Here is a 15,800-nt window from a genome sequence, read left to right as displayed (position 1 = left end):
TGTTAGAGGGTTCTCAAAGCATGTTCTTTCTCTAGTGTTCTACAGAGTTTTAGGGAAAGTAAATGTTTACTTATAGCTTTCGTTCTTCCTAGAATCCAAGCAATGTTTCCTTAGGGCTGGGTTAGAGACAGTATAACTGTTGGGTTTTAGTCAGAACAGTATGCCCTTATGCTTTGTTACTGGTAAAAGCATGTTATTCCTGGCATTTTCTGTCCTATTTGGGAGGGACTTTTTAAAAGCAGCTGTTGAATACTCATGCAGAGAGTCTTCTGGTGAGCCCACCCAACCGGTCTGCTGATCATGCCCATTCACATCCAAATCCCACTGAAATACAAGCCTGGCCTCCTACCACACTTATATTACTCCTTATATATTTTTGGTCCTCGATTGATTCTCTCCCCAACTACAATATAAGCTTCTTGGATGCTGAGACTCTGTCTCCTTTCTCTTTATAGCTCCTGTTCCTAGGACAATATCCTAACCATGTAAAATGCTTTGTAATATTTGTAACTAATGATGAAGTGATTCTAGAAAGCAAACAAAACAGGTTTTATGACAAAGATAGCCACCCATGCAAATAATGCAAGGCAAACAGTCCTCAAAGGATAAACGGGACCCAGAATGCTTTTTCCCCCAGGGCCCCCACTGATCTGATATGTGTGCTATGACCTCTAGCAAATGGAACGTCTGTGGATTGAGCCCAGCAAGTTGGAGGGCCTGGTTGACATTTTATGTGGTGAATGTTCAGAGGATTGCAGCTCCTCAGGAAGGTTAATCTGAATCTCAGAAAGCAGGACAACCTTCGCCAAGTCTCTGTCAATTAGAAGAGTGTAACCATTTTATTTTATGTGCAAGACCTTAAGCTGCTCAAGGCAACATTTTCAAGTTGAAAAAGTCCATCTCGGGGCCCTTGCTTCCTATTTCTATTCCTTTCTCTATTTGAACTTTCACCCCAACCCAGAAGCAAAACCAAAATGCCTTCTATTTGGGAAAACCAAGAAATTGATTTGCTATTTTGTTTTTATGACCCAAATCTATATATTACTGGCTGCCACAGTGTTATTCCCCCCCCCACACACACACTCATCATTCATAGCTACAGGGGTGAAAATAGTCCAAAATGGTATGTAATGTCTGTTACACATTTAGATGCATAAATTTGGTTGTCAAGATGGTGATTTAATAGAAACTTATAGGTTCATTGTAGACTATTTTTAATGCCTGGAATTTTTTTTAAAAGTGTGTACATGTGCATGTGTGTTGTTTTTATTTCTCTCTTCTTGGAAATCTCATTTCTTTGTAATATAGTCCCACTTTATTTATCATGGCCTGGATCTAACAAATTTTGACTATGGACTTAGAGTCAATTAAGGAAAAAGCATTTATTCTCTTAAGAGTCAGGAAGTAAAACATCTTGATTTCATATCCGTAATGTCAATGATAAACCCAAAGTCTTAAGTCCTGTGACATCAGGCATGGAAGTTGACTGTGGGATTTCTCATTTTGACATATTATTTCTTTGGGACTATAAATCATTGATATTGGACTAGCCCCTGAGAATTCATGTTGTTGAAAAACAGAATTCACAGAAGTAAAAAATTTTAAATAGAAGTAAGTAAATTTTAAAGGTTTTATTGGCTTTATTCAATGGTTCATGGATCAGGCAGTGTCCGTCTAGTAGATAGAAAGGAGTTTCAAGAAGCTGTATAAAATGAAAGACTGTTATAGGCAAAAGGGAGCAGGAACAAGGAAGTTATGCTAGGCAAAAAGCAGACTGGTTGTGGCAAGGTCACTTTCCTTTAGGGGACAGCAAGGGTCCATCAGGCAGATAACCTACATAGTGCTGACCCGGCAATTCCTGATTGACTGGTTTAAGGTTCTTTTTCTGTAACAGGTTAAAACTATAATAAAGTTAAGTCTTGGTTTGGTGACGTGGGGCTTAGCATAAGTGACTCTATTTTGGACCTGTTGTCTTGTTTTTAACAAGGTTTGTGCCAGTCTGAATTATTTTGAGTATCTTTTTAGTTTTGAAATTGGTATTTAATGCTTTTTAAAATGTAGTTTCTTTCTCTCTCATTCATGTGCTCTTGTCCTCCTTCTCATGTTTATTCTCACTCTTGTTAATTAGTTCGATGTTACTAATGCCCTCCGCTAATTTCCTTACTGGTTTGGGAATGAATTTTTTTGCCATTGTAATGCTTTCAAGCTCCTGAAATCAGAGTTCAAATTTTTCATCTTCACGTAAGGAATGAGTTATAGTAATGAACAGCTCACATTTCTGTGCAGTGAAAAAGACGGTGGTGATTTTTCTACACTGTGTTTAGTAATTCACCTTCAGGAATTTTCAGGGCCATTCTCACCAGCTGAGGCTAGGGATAAGAAGGGGAATCAGCCAAGAATGCCACTAGAAATCATGCTATTCATATCTAATCCTATTGACTGTCATCCCCGACTTTGGAGAACACCACCAATACAAGATAAGAAGTCAGAATATTATAGAGCAGTGCTGTCCAAAGGAAGTATAATGTGAGCTATATGCATAAATAAAAAAAATTTCCCAGTAGCCACATCAAAAAAAAAAAAAAACAGGTGAATGTAATTGTAATAACATATTTAATTTCACATGATATGTCCATGATATTCACCTTTCAATGTGTGAAGATAGAAATATTAATGAGATACTTTATATTCTTTTTGGCATAAGTCTTCAAAATGTGGAATGTATTGTACACATCCAGCATATCTCAATTTGGACTTGCTGCATTTCAAGCTTCCAGTAGCCACACCCGGTGAGTGACTACCACAGTAGACACAGCAGACATGGAGGATATCTCATCCCATACTCTCTCTCTCTCTCTCTCTCACAAATAAGGATTCAGGAACCAGAGAGGGCCCACTACTTGCCACACTCACACTGTTGAATCAGAAAGCAAGACTCAATGCCAGATCTTCTAATTACCTCTCAAGGCTACATTCCGCTACTTCAGGAGGTTATTTTGGCCTGAAATCTTATTGACTCCTTCCCCCAAATCTCAATTTTATTTTGCCTCTGTAGTTTTCATCAAGAAAAATAATCTTACAGGGCGCCTGGGTGGCTCAGTCAGTTAAGCATCTGCCTTTGGCTCAGGTCATGATCTCAGGGTCCTGAGATCGAGTCCTGCATCGGGCTTCCTGCTCGCAGGGAACCTGCTTCTCCCTCTCCTCCCTGCTCATGCTCTCTCTCGCTCTCTCTCTCTCTCTCTCTCTCTTAAATAAATAAATAAAATCTTTAAAAAAAAAGAGAAATAATCTTACAACAGGAACGAGAGTAAAAGACAGATTCTTATGTGAGACTCCCGACAATGATGTCATGGGAGCCCTCACCTGGTTAAGAAGGGAGTGACGATGAACCTGAAACTAATACAATATTGTATGTCAAGTTCATTTCAATTAAAAAAAAAAAGGAAGTGTTCTTAAACACTTCACTACAAGCACAGAAAAAAAAGGAAGTAAAGAGATATTAAATAATATTTTAATAGCCCCTATCTGCTTTAAACAAGTTAAAAATCTCTAAGCCTGGGCAAATTATATCTGGGGTCACTGAAAAAACATGCAGATGAGGCAACAGAGCTGCTGGTGGTTACCAGGAAAATGATGGGGAAAGGAAGAAACACTAGAGGATTGGCACATATCCAGATTTTCCAACTGGAAAAGGCAAATGATACCAGTAGCAAATGTGTCTGTAGTAGCTAATAGGTGCCAGGTTCATGTTCTGAGTGCTCTAGATACGTTGAGTCATCAATTCCTCACACCAACCTTATGAGATAAGTATTAATACTGTCTTCACTTTTCAGATGAGGAAACTGAGACAGAGAAGTAATCTGCCCAAGATACATTGCTAGATGTAGATGGCAGAGCCAGGATTTGAGCTAGGGGGTCTGACTCTGGAGTCTAATTTTTTGAATTGGTATTACACTATGCTTCTCACAAATGAAAGATTTCCGGGGCGCCTGGGTGGCTCAGTCGGTTAAGTGACTGACTCTTGATCTCAGCTCAGGTCTTGATCTCAGGGTCGTAAGTTAGAGCCCTGCATTGGGTTCCACGCTGGGTGTGGAGCCTACTTAAAAAAAAGGAAATTTCAGTATTTGTCTAGTTCTCTGCCCTTTCATCCTCCCTTTCCCCATAGCTGGGAATCATCTGATATCCACTTGAAAGTTCAGCCCAAGCCAGGCTCTGGGGCAAGAGGTGACTTTGGTAAGAGAGGTCCTAGTTCAGTGCTTTAGTAGTACACCATAATATTTTATGGACCACCATCCCCACCCTGACCTTGTACCTCAGTTCTCGGCCCTGGGCCCTTCCTTGCATCATCCATCCCTAATTTAGGTATTAGAGTCTGTTCTTGGACCCATTTGCAACTTGTGGACAGGAGATCCTGATACCCCAGTCTCCTCAGGTCATTGTACAGAACCTTCTCCTTGATACCACTTACCTGTCAATTCTATTCTGTGTTACCTCTTGAGAGACCTCCATGACACCCAGTTGCTTTTGCCAAAGCACTGCAAAGGATTATACTCCCCGCCCACCACGTGGAACATGGGGAGTTCCACCTATTGGTCAGAACTTCCTCCCATCACTCAGATTGCCCCCATTTGCTCATCCATCCTAGCAACTGAGTCTAATTCCAAGATCAAGCTCCTCCTCCCCTCCCAGTTTGCTTGGTTTTCTGTATTGGTGAAACTTTTCCGTTATGAGTGAAATGCCATTGTGTCAAGTCTTTGAGTCCTTGGAAAAATTATGTGTATTATAAAACAGTTGATTTAGCAGCACTTAAGATGAAAAGTGAGGATCATTAAGAAATCCGTCCAAATCCAATCTCAGTCACCCTTTCCCCTTTTTGGATAGTGTTATTAAAATTGCCAACAAGAAGAATGTCTTAGATATAGTATATCTGAATCTCAGCAAGCCATTTAACAGGGCTATCATGAAATTTTTGTGGATGAGAAGCAGAGTGTGGTCTGGATGATAGTATAGATATGTAAATTCATGTCTGGTCTTGAATGTCAATTTTGAGCTAGATCTCCAGTGCTGTTGTAAGGGTCATCTTCTTGTTGAGGAGGAAGAATTTTTTCTCTGCCCTTCAAGAGTCTTCCAGCTTATCTAAGAGTTAAATTGTCAGGAGGCAGGTTAACAGGAGAAAATAAAATTTGATTACATACCTACATTCATGAGATTTTAGGCACATTGTGGTCTGTAAGTCACCCTGAATTAAGAAGGGGTTAGGGATCTGGGACTTCACAGAAAGCTGAAAAAGAGTAAATGTTTGGTAAACAAATGTTTGCTGGGCCATTTAGAAACAACAGGACAGAGAGAAGAATTTTAACAAACAAACTTTGCTAAATTCCTCCCTGTCTACCACCCCTATTCATATTATAATGTAGTGATCTATGGTGATAGCTCTCTTCCTGGAGCAGGTCTTTTATCTAAATTCTTTTAGGCAGGGACGCCTGGGTGGCTCTGTCATTAAGCGCCTGCCTTGGGCTCAGGTCATGATCCCAGAGGCCTGGGATCGAGTCCCACATCGGGCTCCCTGCTCGGCGGGAAGCCTGCTTCTCCCTCTCCCACTCCCCCTGCTTGTGTTCCTGCTCTCACTATGTCTCTGTCAAATAAATAAATAAAATCTTAAAAAATAAATAAATAAATAAATTATTTTAGGCAGTTAGGGGGAAAGTCAAAATTTCTTCCTGAGTCTTTTGGGCCTTGATTGTTTTCAACTCTAAAGAATCTGCTTGCCAAAGTGGCACGTTTTGGGGCATCTCTCCCTTGGCCCCTATGCTCTTAACCCTGGCCTTTTCTACTTTTTATTAAACACTCTAATAAACATTTATGAGGAAAGCCCAGCAAATGTGTAGGAGATGCAGAATAGAGACAAATAGATCCCATGGCCAATGGCATACTCCGAAGTCAGGGGGTTCTCTACAAGCTAGAATGAAGGGCTAAAATGAACAAGATAAAATGCAATAAGAGTGCGTGTAAATACATGTGCTTTTAAAAAATTAAACTATACAAAAACCGTATGAAAGGGACATGGGCTAACATTAGTATAGTGGTGGGGAGGTGGAGTCTTAGGACCTTTAATTTATTATAAACTCATCGTGAGCCAGAAGTGTACATGGCTGCCAAGTATTGAATGTGATCTTGGACTACATTAATTATAGTATAATGGGAAGGCTAATTCCATTGTACTTGGTACCTGCCAGACTCTGTCTGTATTATTGTACTCAGATCATGCAGGCTAACAAATTACAAAGGATCTGAGACAGGCAGCAGGGCGGAAAAGGGTCTGGAACCAGTGGTATGCTGGAGCTGGCTGGTACTCACTTCTAGAAATTGCTAAATATTCAGGAATTTGGGGGCTGCTGATTAAACCCTTGGCAGCTTGAACTGGGCCATGGTAGGAGTATTGACACCATGGTAATTGGCAAATGCTAGAAATCAGGACTTTTTATTTTCTGGAGGGTGGGTTTGTCAGGACACCATTGTCAGTAACCCTCTGATATGAAGAATGATTTAAGACAGGTTGTTGCATTCGATCAAGAAGAAAAAAAAAAAAACCTCAAGGGCAGAGAGGATGAGGATTTCAGAGCTATCTTTAAGTAGTTTAAAAGTTTAGGGCGGGGCGCCTGGGTGGCTCAGTCATTAAGCGTCTGCCTTCGGCTCGGGTCATGATCCCAGGGTCCTGGGATCGAGCATCGGGCTCCCTGCTCCACGGGGACCCTGTTTCTCCCTCTCCCCCTGCTGCTCTCCCTGCTTGTGCTCTCTCTCTGCCAAATAAATAAATAAAATCTTAAAAAAAAATAGTTGAAGAGTTTAGATTTTCTTTTTCAGCAGATGAGAGCCATGCTTGGCCAGCAGTCCTGTTTTCCTCTAAGGACAGAACAGCTCCCACAGCCGCCCCGCCCGGCCAGAGGTATAGCCCTGGACTGCCAGTCACTGGTGAGAACTCCTGTGAAGTTTCTCATATTGTCTTTAAAAGTTATGCAAATTTTATATTTTACTTCATAAGGGATTTGTATCTCTCTGACTCTAACAGTAATCCATTTACAGAGGCACTTCTCAAACTTCTTTATGTATGAATCACCTGGGAACCTTGTTAACATGCAAATTCAACAGAGCAGTTCTGGGCCGGAGGCTGAAATTCTGAATTTCCAACAAGCCGGAAGTTGCTGCTGGAGCTGCTGCTTTATGCGTACTTTGGGTAGGAAGGGTTTAAATGCCTTTACATGCCTTCTCTTCCCCCAACTCCGTCTTCTAGTAAATTCAGCACCCAGGGTGATAGGGCTCGTGGAATGGGTGTTTAATCTCTGTCTCCCAGGGAGAGCAAGCCCTTGGGGGGTTATACAAATGGACCTCTGAAAAACTTGGAGTGGAAACTTTTTAGACTTACTTGCATTGCATTGTCTGCCCTCTTGTTGAATTCCTTTTTACTGTACAGCACTTGGACCTTATCCTCTCTGCCCATACTGAGTATCACTACAAAAAACAGCCGAGGAAATTCATTCTTTGACCCACTGCAGGAAAATTGTCAAGGACGTCATCCACTATGTTACATTCTGTTCTCTGTTTAAAGGCTCAGGGGAACTTTCTCTTAAGTTTTAGTTCCAGGAATTGCTTCTTCTGAACACTTCATTCTTTTTGAACTTACTGACACTCTGAATCTCATAGTTGAATGCACTTTCTTCTCTCACTCAGTGTTCATCCAACACAGAACGATGGAGCACCTGCTAAGCTCCAAGCACCAGCCGGGTTGGGGCAGAGCAGGGAACAGAACAGACACGGATCCCTGCTCTCATGGAACCTGTATCCCAGTGGCTCTTCCCTTTGATTGTTAGGAAATATGGAGCCACTTTGGAGGCTGCCTCCGGCAACTCTAAAAGACCCGATAAAAGATAGTTCTAGTTTGAATCTGGCTCCCGGTTTTATGATTTTCCAACTCCCATCTTCTCTTTACCGGATTCTCCCAACTCTTTATTTTTCTCTTCTATGCCATGTACATTTTATTTGCCGTCAGCTGCCTCAAATCCCCCGCGGAATGAGGCAATGTATAGATAGCTCATTAAATATGTGGAGCTGGAGAAATCAGAGCTAAAGCCAATGCAGTAAAGTTACAGGGAATTAAACTTCAGCCTCATATACAAATAGTCTAATGTCCTGAAATGAAACTGTTCACCTTATAATATGGGGACTTTTCTGACATCATATTAGCAGTTCACCTTGTCTGGGGAGTTTTCACATGGTACTTCGTGACACAAAGGGTGTTTCTACTAGATAATACCTCAGTGCCTTTCAATAATGGGATTATAGACAAATTTCCATGATTTCAGTTCTAGAGACAACAGTGGCTCCTCCTTTTCCCACCAGCCCCAATATCTATTGGAGAAGGTGGGGAATTCTTTAGGGGAGATGGCAGCCTTGGGGGATCACACATGTTGAGGTGGGGGCAGTTTTGGAGAGGGAGAGGGGCTTCTGCCAGAAAAGCAGCCCAGAGCTCAAATCCTCCACCTGGGATGTGTTTTGTGACACTCACTAAAATCTAAACTCCTGCTTTTTCTTCTAACTTGTCTTGATCCAATTCATGGTTTTCTTCAGATGAGTAAAATACCCCTGTATTCATAGTGGATGCTGTAAACCAGCCAGCCGTGGTATTTTTTATATCATAAGCAGCTGCTCTCCAAGCCGACACAGAGTGAGAGAGGCCGATTTGTATTTTTACAGCCAGATATGAAACCAGCTTTCAATAATTTGGGAAGCACGTGCCACCTCTTGGGATCCTCGGGGTGCTTATTTTGAAATGAGCCCTGACGATTGCGGATACTACAATTACTACAACCCTGAACGGTAGCCCTGTTTTAGCCACTTCCTCGAACACGGGAAATTTTAATGAATTAATTGGCTTTATTGTCAGTATGAAATATTGGCGCTTGTGATGATACTACTCTGTGGCCACATAGAGGCAGCATTTATGACCTTTGTGACTACATTCCGTTCACTGAAAAATGACAACTGTGCTAAAGGAATACTTTCCTCCTTGCTGCTCCTTCTCCCAACGAGAGCTTTCAGCAAAGGGCATAGAAAGTCCTGCCAATAAATAACAAAAATTTACTGTCCTCACCATCATTTTACAGTCTTGCTCTCCTCATAAGAGGAGCACAAAGAGCAGAATGGATGAAATCAACCTGCTTTGCTCGGCACCAAGGACATGTTATCACTCAAATGAAGTGCTGAAGGGGGGTTGAGGAGAAATATACAGACCCACAATGGTGTCGCCCCAGACGTGTTTCTTGGCCATTGTTGTTGTCCTTGTTATTCCATTTTCCCACCCCGAATGGCTGTCTGCCCTGTTTCCAATGCCATAGAAATCAGAATTGTCTTCACCTTCTGAAGACACCGAAAGACAGAAATCCCTTGAATCAGAAGCCATCCAGAGGGAATCATCTCTGTATTCCTTTTGTGGGACTGAATGTTCCTCTCCTTTGTAAGAGACTAGGATGCTTTAGAAAGTGCGTCTTCAGACTCCTTGAATTGAGGAAGGAAAAGAGACAGAGCCAGAAAGAGCTTAACTGGAATGAAAAGCATTTTCCTGGACGCTGCCCTCCTGAATTAATCAGGTCCAGCATAGGCGGCTGAAGGAGGTTGTTGGGGAAAAATTCCTTTCTCGTATGACTGGGTATTTCTAGCTGGGCTGCAAACAGAGGAATGCTTTCTCTCCCTTGGTCCAGGGCCATTGCAACCAGAATCAAAACAACTGTTTGCCATTCCTATAAGGAACTTTAATGATCTGAAAGGAAATAGCAGGATGTACGAAAAGACCCAAATTTCTCTCCATTAGTGGTTTAAGGGCTCTTGGTATAGTGATTCTTGAAATCACAATTACAGTTCATGAAGTTTCTCTGACAAAGCCCAGCTATGAGAATTGGTTTGAGAAAAGGAGCACTGAGAGTTCCAGCCTTTATTTCAAAGAACCTCAGCTTTACCCTCCTTGTCGAAGTCCTTGAGAAAAATAGCTTGCTTGGGGAATGGGGGTGGTGGTGAAGTAAAATGTATTTTTCCTCCTTAGTAAGCATGTCTTTTTAAAAATGTAGCCCGAGTTCTCCCTTTTTTCCCATCATTTGAGGCTTAATTCCCATATACAGACTATTCTTGTCACAGCCAATCCCTTGTCGCTCTAAATACATCTTTTATTTTGCTGCAGATTTTCAATAGCTTCTTATTCCTCTATTTCAGTAACAGTGACTGGTCTACCCAAATTCTCACCAAGCAAGACATTTACAGGAGCAGGAGGGCTGGGGGCGGGGGCGGACAAGCGATTAGTTGAGTGTCTACAGTGGGTTGGCGGTGCAATTTAAGCCTCCACCCGTATGCTGTAAGGCTAGTATAAGCATCCCCACTTGATGGATGAAGAAACTGAGGCTCCCTTTTCAAGGAGATTCAGCCATTCTCCCAAGTTTCAACCATGCAAACCCAGGTAATCTGACCTCAGAAGCCATGCCTGTTGTGATATGCCAAACTGCCTCTTGTTAGGACGGATGATGCAATCTCCATTTGACAGTTGGCAATGTAAAGGTGAAGGGGTTTTTAACTTTCTCAGAGTCCAGAGTGCTAACCATTACACAATGGAACCGCCACAGTTTTTAACTTTCTCAAATTCCCATTTAATCCTTGCCCGGTTGGTGTCCCTGGAAACCTGTTTACTGTACCAAGCCACTCAGCATAGCAACTCAAGACAGATGATCAGGCTGCATCCCATGTTGCCTGGGCAGTGTATGGACTGCTTAAGAGAAGCTCCAACTTGATTATAGAACCTATCAAAAGTCACCTTCTACTTAATGTGAAGAATAGCTTCAGGTCATCGCTTTACCTGGGGTGGTGGAATTCTCTCTACTATGACATTAACCAACTTGGTTATGTTACACTGTTGGTGGCCTACAACTGTTCATCTTTACTATTTTGTTGTCCTAGCTCATTACTGAGGTTTCCCATATTCAGGACAGCAGTGTGGGATTCCAGTTTCCCTCTTGAGCTATGCAGGCATGACACTCAATGAGAATAATTGAATCTGGCATCAAGAGCCGTGTTTTTACACCATTCTTGGGACCACAGCACAGAGAATAAATATGTACCCAATAAGCCTCAAGGGAGATGTTCCTGGATATTCCCAACCATACAGAGTCCTTAGAACAGGACAAGGACAACTTTCCCTTTACTTGGGCACCTCTTCCTTCACCCTGGGCATCTGTGTCTGGGAAAGACCCCAGATTTCTACATAGCTCATGGGAGAGTCAGGTCAGGGCCAGGTCAGTCAGTAAAAGAGTTGTTGCCAGACACGGTGAATACCTACCCATGTTCTTCCATTTGAGTCCCTCTGTACAGCTAAACTATATTTAAACATGACTACCTGGCTCTATAACATTACCTAGCATTCCTGTGGTTCTCAGAGCATCATCATCATCTGAGAGCTCGTTAGAAATGCAAATTCTCGGCCCCGCCCCCCGACCTAGTGAAACAGAAACTCTGGGGGTTGGGCCCACAGTCTGTGTTTTAACAAGTCCTCCAGGGGATTCTGACGCAGGCTAATGTTCTTGAGAATAGAGTGAGTAGAAAGAACGTGTGTTCCTTCTGTAACTGGGCCCAAAGACATTGAATATACCTCTTCTATGCTCTCTTCCTACTTCCTTCAGGCTCGATCCAGATGAAGCCTCAACCATGCAGATGGTGACAGTGCTTTAGGGCAGAGGTTTTATACTAATTTGATGCTAAAGAATCTTTTAGATTCAAGTTTTCTTTTTTCTTTTTCTTTTATTTTTTATAAAATGCAGGGCTTAAAAACATGACCCTGAGATCAAGACCTGAGCTGAGATCAAGAGTCGGACACTTAACAGACTAAGCCACCCAGGCGCCCCTCAGATTTAAATGTATGAAATAAAATTACATAAGATTGAAAAGAAAGCCATTTGTATTATAAAATATTCTTTATAAAACCAGATATGTGAAATAGTACTATATATACACATTTTAAGTAATGCATTAGCTAACAAGATCTGATAGTGGGTCTAAGGACCTCCATAAATTTAAGATATCTGCAGTAACTATAATTATAATGCGAAAAGTACATTCATAATGTAAGGAATGCTAAGTTTCAATTAGAGATTTATGGTAGACTCAGTAGTGGCCCAGGATATCTGTGTTCTAATCTTCAGCACCTGTAACCATTGCCCTGCATGATAAAAGAGACTTTACTGCAGATGTGATTAAGTTAGGGTATTGACATGGGGAGATCATCCTGGGTTGTTCAGATAAGCCCTAAATGTAATTCCAAGTGTCCTTACAAGAGGGCAGTAGGAGGTGGCTGGACAACAGAAGAGGATGAAGCAGTGTGGTGATGGATGCTATGCTATAGACTTTGAAAAGGGAGAAGGGGCCACAAGCCAAGGAATGCAAGGGGCCTCCAGATACAGGAAAAGGCAGGGAAATGGACCTTCCTCTAGAGCCTCCAGAAGGAACACAGCCCTGCTGACACCTGGACTTCAGCTCAGTGAAACTGATTTAGGATTTCTAACTTCCCAAACTGCAAGAGGATAGATTGGTGTTGTTTCAAAACACTGTGTTTTTGTGATGATTTGTTACAGCAGCAGTAGAAAACTAATACAAGCTTAGTTAAAGTAATGGTGATTTTTTTCCCCCTTATTCCAGTTCATGAACCTCCCGAATTCTATCCATGGGTTAAAGAACCCTTACCCTGGGGTTTGGAGAGCTACAAAGTGGAAGGACCTGGGTCCCTGAATGACTCGAGGAGGCAGAGCTGCCCATGAATCTAGAACCCTTTACTCTGGACTAATATTGAGAGAAAAATAAACTTCTTTGATTTTTAAGCCACTGAATTTGGGGGGTCTCCTTGTTATAGTACCTTAGTTCCCTTATAGTATGTATAGTTGCCTTAACTATTATGGGGGAATTCCTCAAGAGGGGTTAAGGAATGTATCTAAGAAAACCATATATGGACAGGAGAAGGAATCCAAAGCACCTCAGCCCATCAGACTAAGGAGCCAACAGTGCTGGTGAGCAGGACTGCATACTAGGGCACTAGGGGGCAAGGTCAGAGAAAGGTGAGTGATAGAGGATGGGGAAGCCTGGGCCTCAGCAGCATGAGGGGCCAGCCCCTTTCTGTGCTCAGAATTCCAACTCCCAGGCTGGTTCTCAGCCAATAGGAACCCTGACCTCTCTAGCAGCCATGCTAAAGAGCTTGGCTTGGGGTTTGCATGTTCCTATTTTATCTCACAGATACCTGGGCTCTTGTTCCTCCAGACATGGACCTGTAGCCTTGTTCCCTGGTTCTGAGACCCAAGTTGGGCCCCTTTGGTTTTAATGACCTTCTGGTTTTCCTTCTTAGCTTCTTGGATCTCAGAACTCCCTTATGGTTTTCAACTTTCCTCATCTTGGTGTCTTTAGTTCCCCTGGGTGAAACATTTCAACTCCAACTCAGCCTCCCATCACCAGCCTCTTTAAAAACCCACCTTCGAGTTGAGTATGTCCCAGCCTCGCCTGGACTAGGTAAGGATTCTAACATCTTTTCATTATGATTCCACCTTGAAATAAAGATAGAAACATTTCTCAAGAGTTTTGCTTGAAGATCAATATTGCTTCATTTAGGGGAGATATATATATATATATATATAAAATTTATTTATTATCTATTATTATTTATTATCTATTATTTATTATTTATTTCATAAAAGACATCAGCCAGTTGAAGTCAATTACTAAGGAATTATGAGGGTACATGTGCAGAGTACCCATATTTCTGAAATTTTTCTGTACATGTTAAAATGTGTTAAGAACTAAGGAAGTTAACTGGGTAACTTAAACCTCACCTTTCCATTGTTGTGATTTATACATAAGGATTTTCCTGATATGGTTTCTTACATTTATCAAAAAAACCAGTAGTAACCCCATAGTAAAGTAGAATTGACAGAGAATGTCCATGATAAAATTTATTTCTTCATATATATAGTTTAATTTTTAAAAGCACATGTATTTACACGCACTCTTATTGCATTTTATCTTGTTCATTTTAGCCCTTCATTCTAGCTTGTAGAGAGAGGGAACACAAGCAGGGGGAGTGGGAGAGGGAGAAGCAGGCTCCCGGCTGAGCAGGGAGCCCGATGTGGGGCTCGATCCCAGGACCCTGGGATCATGACCTGAGCCGAAGGCAGACGCTTAACCGACTGAGCCACCCAGGTGCCCCAAGAATGTCTAGTCTTAAATCTACATTTTGATTTTTCATATCAATGAATGAAAAATGTCTAAATTAGCTCTAGAGTAGAAATATAGAAACTATATTTAAAAAGTGTTTATAATTTAATTATAGTTTTGTTTCACTTAATGCTTCAAATGCATTCCTGGAAAGCTAAATAAAAATATATCCAATATTTTCTTGAGTACAATTATGATTTTTTGGAGTTTCCATCAATACACAAAAGTCAACTGCATTTATATTTAATTAAGTAAGTAAGTAAATAAGTAAATTCTACACCACACATGGGGCTCAAACTCACGACCCTAAGATCAAGAGTCACATGCTCTGCCAGCCGAGCTAGCCAGGCACTCCTATTTTTTATTTTTTTTCAGAAAGTACATGTTTTATTTTAATTCCAGTATAGTTTAACATACAGTATAATATTATTTTCAGGTGTACAGTATAGTGATTCAATCCATTTATACATTACTCAGTGCTCATCATGATAAACGTACTCTTTAATCCCCATCACCTGTTTCACTCACCCCCACCTCCCCGTACCTCCCCTTTGGTAACTGTCAGTTTGTTCTCTGTAGTTAAGAGTCTGTTTTTTGGTTTGTCTCTTTTTTACTTTCTTTGTTTGTTTTGTTTCTTAAATTCCACATTTGAGTGAAATCACATGGTATTTGTCTTTCTCTGACTGACTTATTTCACTTACCATTATACCCTCTAGATCCATCCATCCATGTTGTTGCAAAATTTCATTCTTTTTTATGGCTAATATTCCATTGTGTGTGTGTATGTGTATATATGTATGTGTGTATATATATCTCAAATTTTCTTTGTCCATTCATCTGTTGATGGACACTTAGGCTGCTTCTGTAATTTGGCTATTGTAAATAATGCTGCAATAAACATAGGGGTGCATATATCTTTTCTTTTTTTTTTCCCTCCAAATTTCTGGTTTAAAAAGGACTTGTTTGAGAAGAAAGGTCCCAAACATCAGGTTGTTCACAAAAACAACCTACAGTATCAGCTTTAGAAAACAAATCTTAAGACTATTGCACTAATTTTTTTTCTAGAGGATGCATTTGACATGCCAACTCTCATTCACAAAAATACATTGTTACATTTGTGAACAGCCCCACACAGCACTCTTATGTGGGGTATAACACATATACCTTGAACTCAAAGCTGCTTTCAAGTGCTACTCAAGTAATGTGATTGCCTTTGCAGTTAGGGAAGCAGCTACTGAGCTCAAGTATGAATGGAAAGAACTGTACTCCCTGCATAGCAAGAGATTATTTTGGAGACCGTTGATAAAAACCACACATCGTTTTTATCATTAAGTCATAAAGAGGAATCAAAAGCAAAAGCAAAACTTACAGGGTAAGACAATGCCTAGGAGCGTCAGAGGAAGCGATGAGACCAGGCACAGGGCAGTATGAATTAATGAACATGGGAAGGACAAGGATGGGGACAACAGTAAGTGTGTGCTGAAGAAGATACCAGGAGAGGGGATCTGGTGAAA

The sequence above is a fragment of the Mirounga leonina genome, unplaced genomic scaffold (genome assembly GCF_011800145.1).
Source record: "Mirounga leonina isolate KUSES-001 unplaced genomic scaffold, KU_Mleo_1.0 Mir_101595, whole genome shotgun sequence".
NCBI classification, from domain to species: Eukaryota; Metazoa; Chordata; class Mammalia; order Carnivora; family Phocidae; genus Mirounga; species Mirounga leonina.
The sequence above is the reverse complement of the archived record's forward strand: the minus strand, read 5'-3'. Positions refer to the sequence as shown.